Source organism: Silene latifolia, chromosome 3 (assembly GCF_048544455.1).
Source record: "Silene latifolia isolate original U9 population chromosome 3, ASM4854445v1, whole genome shotgun sequence".
Classification (NCBI taxonomy): Eukaryota; Viridiplantae; Streptophyta; class Magnoliopsida; order Caryophyllales; family Caryophyllaceae; genus Silene; species Silene latifolia.
The window spans coordinates 115,341,785-115,355,949 of NC_133528.1; positions in this window are offsets into that span (position 1 = coordinate 115,341,785).

Here is a 14,165-nt window from a genome sequence, read left to right on the forward strand (position 1 = left end):
CAGATATTGTACACAATAACATCGCTCTCAAATTGAAAGTTTCGTTCTTATATGCATCAAATACTTCTATCCCACTATCCCACAACAATCGCAAATCATCTAGAAGAGGTTCCAAATATACATCTATATCATTTCCAAGTTGTTTAGGGCCGGAAATTAACAACGACAACATCAAATACTTTCTTTTCATGCACACATATGGAGGTAAGTTATAAATAGCCAACACTACTGGCCAAGTACTATGTTGGCTACTCATGTTTCCGTGTGGGTTCATTCCATCAGTGGACTGCGCTAGACGTAAGTTTCTAGGTTCATTGCCGAACTCGGGATACTTAGCGTCGAACGATTTCCATTGCATACCATCTGCCGGGTGTCTTAGCTTTCCATCATTTATTCTTCCTGTTTCATGCCAAGTTAACATTTTTGCATCATCGGGATTCGCATAAATCCTTATGACTCTTGGTATCAATGGAAAATACCACAACACCTTAGCCAGGATCCCTTCCTTATCCATATAACGCCACTCCAAACATTTAGGGCAATTGGTTAAGTTTTGATATAATTTCTGATACAATATGCAATCATTTGGACATGCATGTATTTTCTCATATTTCATACCCACTCCTCTTATTAGTTTTTTCGCCTCATATGTCTTAACAGGTAGAACATTACCATCGGAAAGCAACTCCTTTATCAAGGCTAAAAACTAGTGAAACACGTGTCACTCACCCCATTTGCCCCCTTGATATTATACAACTTCACCAGAGCCGACATTTTTGTGAACTTACAACCAGGATACAGAGGTGCTTCAGACTCACACAACTTCTCATACATGTTGTTAAGGTCATCCCAATTACTAGTGTCATCACCTACATCTTCAAAAGCAATCGACTCATCATCATTCTCTTCATTATCTATTGACCCAACATTCAACTTCTCTACTTCCAACTCTTCCAACTCAAAAACTCGGCAATCTCGGGATCATCGTTAGCCTTTCGTGTACCTCAACATCATCTTCTTCAGAATTATTCTCTTCCTCTAATGATTCCCCATGAAAAATCCAACGTGTATAGGATCGACTAAATCTCCACTTTTCTAGGTGTATTTTAACGTCCGGAAAAGCCATATAGCTAATATTACCACATCTTTCACAAGGACATGCAATACTAGAAGAACCTTTCAAATTGTTCGAAACGAATTCATAAAATTCAGCTAAACCATCCTTGTAGGTGCGGTCACTCATATTTGCATCAATCATCCAAGTTCGAGTCATTATTCTACATTCGTAATAATAGGCAACTAATTCAGAAAATACAATAATAAGCAAACAAATAAACGAAATTCAGGAAAGCAATTAAGCTAAATTATCAACAAATTAGATAATAACCCAAAAAATCCTATATCTATAAGCGTTGCTAAGAAACATATATATACCTGATTGATAAACACGATGAGGGAGAGAAGACGGTGACAACAGTGACGGAGATGAAGACAAGTGAGACGATCGGGGAGGAATGGAGGATGATATAGTAGCGAGATTAGCTTCGTTTGTGTTTTGTAGCGTATAGCAGAATAAAGCAATCTGTTGTTTTTAAGATCTTCATAACATTAATAACAACGGTTATTGAGTCTACAACCGTTGTTAAAACGTATTAAAAACGGGTTCTAAATAAACCGTTTCGATTACTTTTCACTAATTTTGCGCCAAATTATTAACAACGGTTAAAATGTAACCGTTGTTATTAGTTTTTATATTAACAACGGTTTTGAAAGTATGACCCATTGTTAAAACCAATAACAACGGTTAACGACACAGAACCGTTGTAATTAAGTTTGGTAAAATTCGCGGCATCAATTCTACAACGTGTTTTGATGATTTTCGTGAATAAGCGTTGTTAAAGGGTCGTTGTAGTTGCCTGTATTTGTAGTAGTGGAATTATTACTCATATTACTTAAAACTTACCTCTTGTCATATAACCAACACATACAATGCCTTATTGACATTACTCATTAACCACACAACCATTAATTCATAAAACCATATGTTACTTTATTCGAACAATTAGCCACAGTCACGAATGCATGTATATATCAATTGTATATGTATATGGAAAGACACAACTCCAGTGAAATATAATTAGTAGACATTACGGATGTAAAATGAATGCAATAAGAACGTGTGAGAAATATCGGTATACTTCCCTTACAATTAAGGATTATAACGAAATTATTATGATGAATACGAGTCATAAAATAAATTACATAAACAAAATAGTAGAGAATTAAGAAATAACCTTCGGTCCTAGCTAATATGGCGTATGAACAATATCGCAATGTATTCTCCTATCAGTTGCACCCAAGATAATATGAGATATGCCTTTGTTCTTTGCTAGAATCGATCCTCAATTAACTGAATAATTTTTAGGGTTTTGTGTGTATTTTTGATGAGAGAAAATTAGGTCAAAAGAGAGATAGAATAATGATCTCCCTTTGAACCCTAATATAACCGAAAAAATCAAGAGGAAGAAAATTAGGAAGATTTTTTATTTCTTTTTTTTCTTCCATTCGGTTTTTTAACCGAGCAACCCAAAAATATGAGGATAAAATCCTCTTATTTTTAGTTGTTATCTTAATGTATAAAAAGGTGTATCTTTTATAAATTGCCAATTATATTGACATGTATTAATAAGTCCACACACAACAGCTTGCAGTCGATTTATTAATACTGGTCTGTCAACATTTATACTGACAATATTGTATAATATATACATTAACTATAAATATCGCATATTTATAATTTGCTAATTAAATACAACCGATTACATTTAATTTACGAATTAACATATTAATTCGTCCAAGCTAACATTATATACATTAATTAAATATAACATATTATATTCAATTTACGAATTGACAGTTAATTCGTCTCAGCTAATATTATTTAATCGGCATTAAATAATCGTCTCATCATCACATTGACTAACTGTTTAGTCATATAAGGCATCAATCTGATTACATTTCCATAACCACATCTCTCAAACACATCCTTTAGGTGTGACGTTTAGGGACCAGTTGATCACCGCCATCAGTATGATAATAACGTCAAACTTTCTAGCAAGCCAACCGTTATTAATTAAGTAATCGTTAATCAACTGATAAAATACGAAGTATACCCTTGTGAACCTATAAGAGATTTATAATGTTATCACACTAATTTGTGGAGGACACAAGCTCCAACAAACTCCCACTTGTCCTCACAAGTGTATGTGCGATAACCGATTCTCATATCCTAAAATTTCTCCCACTCAATGTAAAACAATTTGCAAAATCCTTATTCACAAAGGTCGTAGTTTAAAAGTGATCAATATCAAGAGTGGTTTCCCCGACTAGAGAGTAACTTAACTGATAAACGAATCATCATTCGAGCATGGCCATGCATTTCAGTTACAACTTCTCGAGTGGCCCTGAGAAATAACTAAACCTGATAAGGGTTGGATATTTTCCTCAACTCGAATCCTGCAGATGTAAGCACAGTATGAAATGACCCAGAAAAAATCTACTTAGTCTCCAGTTACGGCAGACCATGAGAAAGAAACCAAAGTCACCCAAAAACTGCCTTAATCTCAAGAGACGGTCGATAGTCAAAAGAATCGACTCTAGGAACACAATGGACGTCCAATCCACAACCTGGCACCGAATGTTTGTAAACATTTAGGACTCCATTACGTTGTCACAAAAATTGTCCTACGAGGTATCGTTATAACCCGTATTTGTGATCGATCAGCCAACTGATTGACTTATGGCTCGTTGAACCCACCATCAATCGACTGCACAATGTAATAGCCAGAGTTATCAGCTCATATGGGCGATTACGGACCAAAACAAATATAATGTAATTCAGTTCACTTTGTGGCGTTCAATGTTGTCAGTACAATCCACATGAAAAACAAAATATTATATTAAAACGATGAAGTTATAAATAGTATATGAAAAAGATAATGTATCAAATCCATAATCAACTACTACAACTCAGGAACACGTTTAATTCCCATGGAAATAACGTGCCCTTCATGCTTATCATAATTCAACGGTTTAGTGAGAGGATCCGCGATGTTGTCATCCGAAGCTATATTGTCAATCACTATCTCTTCTTGCTCCACGTAATCACGGATCAGGTGAGCTTTCCGATGTACATGTCTAGATTTGTTGCTAGACTTAGGCTCCTTAGCCTGGAAGATGGCACCTCTATTGTCACAATAGATGGTGATCGGATCATTCGAACTAGGAACTATCGTAAGTCCTTGTAAGATTTGACGCATCCATATAGCTTCCTTTGCTGCTTCCGAAGCGGCATAGTACTCGGATTCAGTGGTAGAATCTGCTACAACATCCTGTTTGGAACTCTTCCAGCTGACCGCAGCACCATTAAGAGTGAAGACGAACCCGGACTGAGATTTTGAATCATCTCGATCCGTTTGGAAGCTAGCATCTGCGTAACCGATTGCGCATAGCTTAATATCTCCTCCATAAGTCAATACCCTATCCTTAGTCCTCCGTAGGTACTTGAGGATGTTTTTAACAGCTATCCAGTGTGTTTCACCTGGATTCTTTTGGTACCGACTCGTCATACTCAATGCATATGCCTCGTCTGGACGTGTGCATATCATGGCATACATGATTGATCCTATTGCAGATGCATAAGGAACACGACTCATGCGCTCAATCCCTTCAGGCGTCGTGGGGTACTGAGACTTGTTCAACTGCATCCCAGACGTCATTGGAAGGTTCCCCTTCTTGGAGTTGGTCATGCTGAACCTTTCAAGAATCTTATCCAAATAAGACTCCTGACTCAATGATAATGTCCGTCGTGATCTATCTCGGTAGATACGGATTCCCAATATGCGTTGTGCCTCACCCAGATCTTTCATCTGGAAATGGTTCTTCAACCATCCTTTAACCGAAGATAAGAGAGGAATGTCATTCCCAATCAAGAGTATGTCATCGACATACAAAATCAAGAAAACAATATTGCTCCCACTCGACTTGATATATAAGCATGGTTCCTCGACCGATCGAGTGAAACCATACTCTTTTATCACCTGGTCAAAACGATGATTCCAACTCCGAGAAGCTTGCTTAAGTCCATAAATGGAACGCTTAAGCTTGCACACTTTCTTAGGATTCTCAGGATCTATGAAACCTTCGGGTTGCACCATGTACAACTCCTCCTCCAAATAACCGTTTAAGAAGGCGGTTTTCACATCCATTTGCCAAATTTCATAGTCATGAAAAGCGGCAATCGCTAAGATAATCCGAATGGAACGCAGCATAACTACGGGTGCAAAAATTTCATCATAATGCAAACCGTGCACTTGAGTGAAACCTTTTGCCACTAGTCGTGCCTTATAGGTATCTGGTTGCCCGTCTACAGAACGCTTTATTTTGTAAAGCCATTTGAACTGTAGAGGTTTTACCTTATTAGGTAAATCAACAAGATCCCATACGTCATTCTCATACATGGAGTCCATCTCGGATTGCATGGCTTCGAGCCATAGCTTTGAGTCGGAACAGGTCATTGCACTAGGTAGCGGTTTCATTAATCTCTAGGAGTAAAACGTCACTCTCCTCGACCATACCAATGTATCTGTCCAGAGGATTAGAGACTCTACCCGACCTCCTAGGTTCCTGAGGAATGTTAACCGTATCATCAGTTGGAGGAACAACTTCCTCCATCTGTTCCTCGGTCGTTGGTTCTTGAATCTCCAACAGCTCGAAGGTTCTATTACTTGTCTTGTTCTCGAGAAATTCTTTCTCTAAGAACGTCGCACTAGCCGCAACAAAAACTCGTTGTTCGGTAGGCGAATAGAAGTAATGACCAAACGTTAATTTTGGATAACCAATAAAGTATGTCTTGACCAATCGCGGGCCGAGCTTATCCTCGTGTCTCCACTTGACATAAGCCTCGCAGCCCCAAACCCGAATAAAGGACAAGTTAGGGACCGTTCCCTTCCACATTTCATATGGAGTCTTGTCAACAGCTTTAGTCGGACTTCGGTTAAGTATAAGAGTAGCTGACAAAAGGGCAAAACCCTATAATGAATCAGGTACTACCGTGTGACTCATCATGGATCGAACCATATCAAGTAAGGTTCGATTTCTCCGTCCGGACACACCATTTAATTGAGGTGTTCCGGGTGGAGTTAACTGTAAAACGATTCCACAGTCTTTAAGGTGTTGATCAAACTCATTTGAAAGATATTCGCCACCCCGATCTGAACGGAGTGCTTTAACCATTATACCCAGTTGGTTCTCAACCTTGTTCTGGTATTCCTTGAATTTCTTTAAGGACTCACTTTTATGCTTCATTAAGTAGACATATCCGTATCTACTCAAATCGTCCGTGAAAGTGATAAAATATCTATAGCCATCTCTAGCGGTAATTGACATAGGTCCACAAACATCAGTATGTATGAGTCCTAATAGGTCACTAGCGCGCATTCCAACTCCTTTGAAGGAAATTCGAGTCATTTTGCCGATAAGACATGATTCACACGTGCCAAATGTAGAAAAGTCGAATGCGGGAATAGTCCCATTATCGACGAGTTTCTTTACACGTTTCCCATTTATGTGTCCCATTCGACAATGCCATAGATAGGTTTGATCTTTGTCACCAACCTTTAATTTCTTATTATTCACATGTAATATTTCCGTGGTTTGATCTAAGATGTAAATTCCATTCATGGAAACTGCTTTGCCATAAATCATTTCATTGAAAGAGAAAGTACAGCTATTATCCTTTATTGAAAATGAAAAACCGTCTTTATCAAGTACGGAAACTGAAATAATGTTCTTAGACAAACTGGGTACATAGTAACAGTTATATAAATATAACTCAAAACCACTAGGGAGTTGGATTACGTATGTTCCCTTCGAGACTGCGGCAACTCTAGCTCCATTCCCGACTCGCAGGTCCACATCACCCTTTCCGAGAGGTGTGATGTTTTTTAGGCCCTGCAAATGATTACACAGACGAGAACCACAAACAGTATCAAGTACCCAAGTTCCGAAACATGCATGGTTAATCTCAATCATATGAATATAAGATGACTTACCAACAGGAACGACGCGGCCTGCTTTTATGTCCTCACGTTCTTTATCGCACCCGCTTCCATGACGAAATCACTATAAGCAAGTGACTCGTTAACTCCTGCATTGGGGCCTGGGTTTACCGGTATTGGCTCAGTTAAGTACTTGAGCTTACCGTCAGCAATGGCAGCATTCCGTAGTGCTGCCTCACAGCCCGCAAAGTTGGACCCATCATTCTTCAGTCGTGTGAACTGATTCATGTTGTCCATAAAAACTTTAAGCCAGGACTCGCGTCCAAGTGTGGCACTCGGCATTGGGATTTCGTTATTTCCAGCCATTTGTTGTAACAGTATTATCAAAATAAACGTATTCTACACTGCGAAAAGAAGAATAAAAATAATAAGCATATGCATCGTTATGATTTTAAGTCTTAATGCAAAACTGTTATAAGCGAAGACTCAAGCATTTATACAATTGACCTTCCTTAAGAATTATATAAATGATCGCAAGACTCAATTATCTGTAAATTGATAAGCCAACCTTTTGGCTAATTCTACTGTTAGAATTCTTGGTCGATAAATTTCTGTAAATTCTATCTTTAGTCCATCATAATCACGAGAAACTCTTCGGACTACAATGTTGAGATAAACTAAGTCAACACAAACTACTTACCCAACGTAGAAGGGGTCATATTATGCCTACCGACGAAGAAGGGATTCATAGTTGTTTGCCCTTATAAAGACTAGTCTCAATTTCCGTTTTAGAGGAAGATCCCATCAACTTTATTTTAATTCATTTTAAGTGAACTAATATCTAGCATGCGTGAATGAATAAACTAAGGTGATGGCTTAAACTGTGTGACATCTGTATGTCTATGAAAACTAACATACAATCTATATGAGTCAATTTTCATGCATTTTAGTAGGTGGTTTGGTTTTAGGCGGAAAATGATGCACTAACTAGCATGTGAATGAAAAGCAATAAGAACGGTAAAACGTAAAACAAAATAAAGTCCTAGTGTGGCCTATCTACCAAAATGAACATAAATACAACTTTGGAATCCATCCTTGGACCCGAGAAGCTTGTCTTGATGTTCCATCTTGATCCATGTAGTGGGAGTGAGCCATCCAATCTCCATCTTTAGTCTTCTTTAAAATTACAATTTAAAATTACATAATAAACCTATTTACATTCTAATTTCAATACCGTAATATAAAAGAAAACCAAAACGGAGATACGAGATCTCAAATTACATTAAAAATTATGTTTCCATCATTACGAAAACATAATTTAACTAAGGCCATACTAGGTATTACAAATTACAACCGATTGCAAAAATACGTAAATAAAACCATTCAATGATTCATTCATCTAAAATAAAATGCATCAACTAATAAAATTAAACATACAAGACATAATTCCTCAATTATGTAAATTAATTTATCCAAACCACCTATTTAAATGATCAAATTATGTGACAATTCCTCAATTACTCACAATTAATTCAATCTAAATTCATATTAATCTTGTAATATGAATTAATCCAACAATATTTTAAACCTCTTTAAAATAATTAGGTATCTAAGATATGTGAACCTCTTCACAACAATTAATCATACATTATAAAGTAATGTATAATTCTAATTATTGGCCAAGAACAACAAGAAAAAAAAAATTTTTATTAAAATGCTCACGGCATTTCAGCAAAACAAAAAAACCTTTTTTTTTTCTTTTGGCTCTCGGCAAAAATAAAAAAAACCAGCAATCCTTTTTTTTTCGGCAATTGCCCAAAAACAAAAAAAACAGCCTACCCTTTTTTTTTTATGTCTCGGCAAAACTAAAAAAAACAAAACAGCATCTTTTTTTTTTCTTTTGCGGCATAATGCCCTAAAACAAAAAATAGATGGACAAATCGTTTATGGTTGCTATTAGAACAAGATTGGCAAAATCATCTTTTTAATCTAATCATATATTCAAACTTGATGATTCAATTTAACTTATTAAAAAGGAACATCTAAATCATGATTAATCGATCATCACAATTTATTTGAATGTTAAATTAATATGTTTGCCAAAAACTATGTAGCAAAAACAATTTATAATCAAGAAACAATCTCCATTTACATTTTAATTTAATCCTCATTAAATCAAACATCTACAAATTCATCATGTAATCATTTTAACTTATTAAAACAACAAAATGAATGAATCAAAATGGAAATACAAACATGAAAACCATAAAAAATTATTCGGCAAAAAAAAAAAAAAATTCTCTCGGCAAAATTTTTTTTTTACGGCCGATCCTTTTTTTTTCTTTTTTTCGAAATTCTTTTCAAATTTTACTTAAATTCAATTATGAAAATCATCAAAATAAAATCGTGGCCTTGGCTCTGATACCACTTGTGAGAAATATCGGTATACTTCCCTTACAATTAAGGATTATAACGAAATTATTATGATGAATACGAGTCATAAAATAAATTACATAAACAAAATAGTAGAGAATTAAGAAATAACCTTCGGTCCTAGCCTATGAACAATATCGCAATGATATTCTCCTATCAGTTGCACCCAAGATGATATGAGATATGCCTTTGTTCTTTGCTAGAATCGATCCCCAATTAACTGATTAATTTTTAGGGTTTTGTTTGTATTTTTGATGAGCGAAAATTAGGTCAAAAGAGAGATAGAATAATGATCTCCCTTTGAACCCTAATATAACCGAAAAAATCAAGAGGAAGAAAATTAGGAAGATTTTTTATTTCTTTTTTTTCTTCCATTCGGTTTTTTAACCGAGCAACCCAAAAATATGAGGATAAAATCCTCTTATTTTTAGTTGTTATATTAATGTATAAAAAGGTGTATCTTTTATAAATTGCCAATTATATTGACATGTATTAATAAGTCCACACACAACAGCTTGCAGTCGATTTATTAATACTGGTCTGTCAACATTTATACTGACAATATTGTATAATATATACATTAACTATAAATATCGCATATTTATAATTTGCTAATTAAATATAACCGATTACATTTAATTTACGAATTAACATATTAATTCGTCCAAGCTAACATTATATACATTAATTAAATATAACATATTATATTCAATTTACGAATTGACAGTTAATTCGTCTCAGCTAATATTATTTAATCGGCATTAAATAATCGTCTCATCATCACATTGATTAACTGTTTAGTCATATAAGGCATCAATGTGATTACATTTCCATAACCACATCTCTCAAACACATCCTTTAGGTGTGATTTTTAGGGACCAGTTGATCACCGCCATCAGTATGATAATAACGTCAAACTTTCTAGCAAGCGAACTGTTATTAAGTAATCGTTAATCAACTGATAAAATACGAAGTATACCCTTGTGAACCTATAAGAGATTTATAATGTTATCACACTAATTTGTGGAGGACACAAGCTCCAACAGAACGAACTACTACTTGCACTATTTGTTACGAATACGCATTCAAAACCCAAACACGAATTCCAACATATGAAATTAACGGTTCAAACATGTTACTAATCATAAACAACCATATTAATATCAAAACATGTAATGATATGAGCATTAAAACAATTTTAATTAGCGAAAAGTTCCTGTAACAGTGCCACTCGATCGAGTATATAGGGTACTCGATCGAGCGCCCTCTACTCGATCGAGTGTCTTAGCTACTCGATCGAGTAGCCCCAAATCAGAATGCTCCATCCCCGTCAAACCTGCAGCTACTCGACCCAGTGAGGGGCACTCTGCCGAGTGGCCACAGGTCAAAACCTCTAAATCTTCCTGTCATAACACACAATATATATAAAAATATCACATAAGCGTGAGTCGGGATGACAACCCGACCCCCAAAATCCTGCAAACAAGTTCAAACTAAGAAAATTCGGCCTTATGGCCATCCATACAAACCAAACATAAAAAGTACTAACTAAAAACGACTACTACCATCCAACACAACCAAATCATAAACAAAGAGAAAGAAATGAGTATCACTCCTGCTGCTGCTGCTCATCCATCATCTCATCTCCACCACCATCCCCTCCCGAGGTGTCTACTCCTGATGACCCAAGACCCGCGTCGACCCCTGCTCCAGCTCCTGGACTCTCATACCATGGGGTCAAACCACCAAAAGCAAAGGACTGTGGTGTCCCCCATGCTGTCTGGTCCACCCCGTAAGAGTGGAAAACCCCACTGTAGTCCCCAACTCCGCTCCACCACACTGGATGTGGTCCCTCGGTCCCAATACCCTGAGCATATGCCATCTCATGCATGTTCCTGAGCGTCAAGGTAGAGGACACTCTCTCTGCCAAGTAGCTCGAACGCGTCTCCGGGGTATCAAGGTAGGGGTAACAAGGAAAAGGGTACTAAGGTGGTGCTGCTGGCTGTGGCTGGGTCTCAGCCATCCTCTCCCTCACACGACGTGGTCCCCTCCCTAGCCTGGATCTATCCTCGGCCGCTCTCACATTCTCCCCCTTCCTCGGCTCGGGCATCACCTGAAGGATCGTGTCGTCAATGAGGTATATCTGTGTCTGCCGAGGTGCATCCTCATCCTCCTCATCAGAATCAACCGCATCCACAGGCTCAGTCGGTGGAAGGTGCTCAGGAGCCGGTATCCTCATCCAGCTCATACCCCCACACCCTCCATGCTAGGCTACCATCATCCAATGTTCTCAACCATTTCAGGTCGAGGTAGTAATCTTTGTCCATGGTAGGCACTGGAGTGACTAGAGGAACGTACTCAGAAGAAGCCTCAAAGGAAGTTAACTTTTCAGCTAACCGAGTGGCAAAAGCACCACAACTCAAGTACCGAGTGGTAGAAGTAGCCATCAAAGCAAGGCTAGCACAGACCATGGCAGGAGCATTGAAGACCACCTTCTCGGTCCGCTCCGGGTTAAGATAAGACATCAAAAGCAACAACTCGTGATTGTTCAACTTACTCATATCCGGTCTCTCATAAAGAAGATTCGATATGGAACGAAGAAAGATTCTCAAAGTGACGTGCTGCACATCGTTAATTAACATGTTGCTGGCGGTGGGAGCTGATTTCCCAGAAAGACAAGGCATAAGGCGGCAAACCCCGCACTCAGCTGGAATGTCACAGATGGATACCTTGGGAGGCTTAGCCAACCAAAGGTGAGAAGCAAAGAGGTCCATGGTTAACATAAAACTCGTGTTCATGAGACGGAATTCGACAGACTGCTCTTTCGATTCGTATTTAAACGAGTTCATGAACTCCAAAGTCAAAAAGGCATAGGAATGTTTGCTTAAACGATATAGCCCCGTGAACCCCAAGGTCTCAAAAATGTGACGGACATCCGTCTCAATCCCCAGGTCATCTAGAAGTGTCGTGTCCACACAACGAGTGGGTCTCATCTTCCGTTTCTGTAAAGCTAAAAACCGCTCCCTCTACTTGTAGTCCACAAAGACTACTGAGGGGTACTCCGGTACAGCTGGTACTACGGGTCCACTACCCTCCCCAATTTCGGGCTGTGAAGCCCTTCCCCTCTTACTCTGACGAGTTCCCAGGTTTAGTCTCGGCATCTGTTTCAGCATACAGTTTAAACATACTAACATAGGCACTTGAAACATGTAATCTGCACAAATTGAACATTGAATAATCATCTATGTACACACTTTCCTCAACCAATTCCCAATTTGATATATATGATTTCAGTTTAGTGCATCTCCGACGGTCTCCATAACTTAGAAAATTTTAGCATAGTTAACATGAATTACTCGACTACTACAACTGTCATCACATGGCTTAATTACAACTCCATATATACTTGAAAACATGTGAATCATTCATGTATGCTCATAAAAAGGCAACTAAGTACACATCATCACAAACAATCAACATTATGAGTAAACTTCTCAATTCTCATAGTCAGACGGTCTCTACAGCTGTAACAATTTTGACATATTTAGCATGAATTAGCATCACTATTACTACTTCAAAGGTTTAACCCCTTACATATAGTCATATTCAACACAAAATTTCAATCATAGAAAACGAATTTCAATTTGGGGCACTTTTGAGACGGAGTTTTAAGGCAAATTTTGGGGTGAAAATCACAAAATTCAACTTCCAACATGATATATGCAACATATACTACTCAATTTCATCATCCAATATGTAAAAGGCACCCAAAAATTCAATTTGATTTCACAAACCCTAGAACATTCATCCCCAAATTTGCAATTTCTATTCTATTTTTAGCACAATAAACATCAACAATCATGAAAGGAAAGCATGTGGATCATATACAACAATTACAAGCAACTTTTCTTGCATATAAACCGAAATTTCAAATTATTCCACCATTCCAATTAATTTTAAGTGATAAAAACATGAAATTAGGAAAGAAATTCATACCTTACTCAATTAGGAAGTGAAAGAACGAATTAAAGCAATAAAAACCATCCAAATTAATCACCACAACAACAAGAATGCAAGAGATTTAGGGAGATTAGAAAGTTAGGGTTTGCAAAAGAAGAAGAAATAGGAAGAATGAGGGAAAAGCAGGGGTTTTATGAAACCCACGGAAGTCCGTGTACTGTAGCCTACTCGATCGAGTGCCTCGGGTACTCGATCGAGTGCCCTCTACTCGATCACGTAGGTGCTATTTCATCGAGTATTCGTAATAAATTCCTACGTCTCGACGTCATAGCTTCCCAACTAGATCGAGTGAGGTCTACTCGGTCTAGTAAGCTCTCGCACTCGGTCAAGTAAGATTAAGTTCACGGTCACAATTACAAAATTGGCTGAAGGTTCCTGCAAAACAATATCACGTGTCGATTCCATACCAAGTTCGGAAGTCGTCACTGGTTATCGTACTCTTTCATACATTACCGTTTCTAACCAAATATATCATATAGTCTCATAAGATAGGATTCGTATCACATTATGCTATAACAAACTTCACACAACATGGTTTGCCTATTACCGAGTCATCCAAGAATGCAACTATCTCATTATATCATGTTTAAACTTGTCTTACTACATTATTAACAAATTTTATACTCACGTTATACAAAACACATAATTAATGAT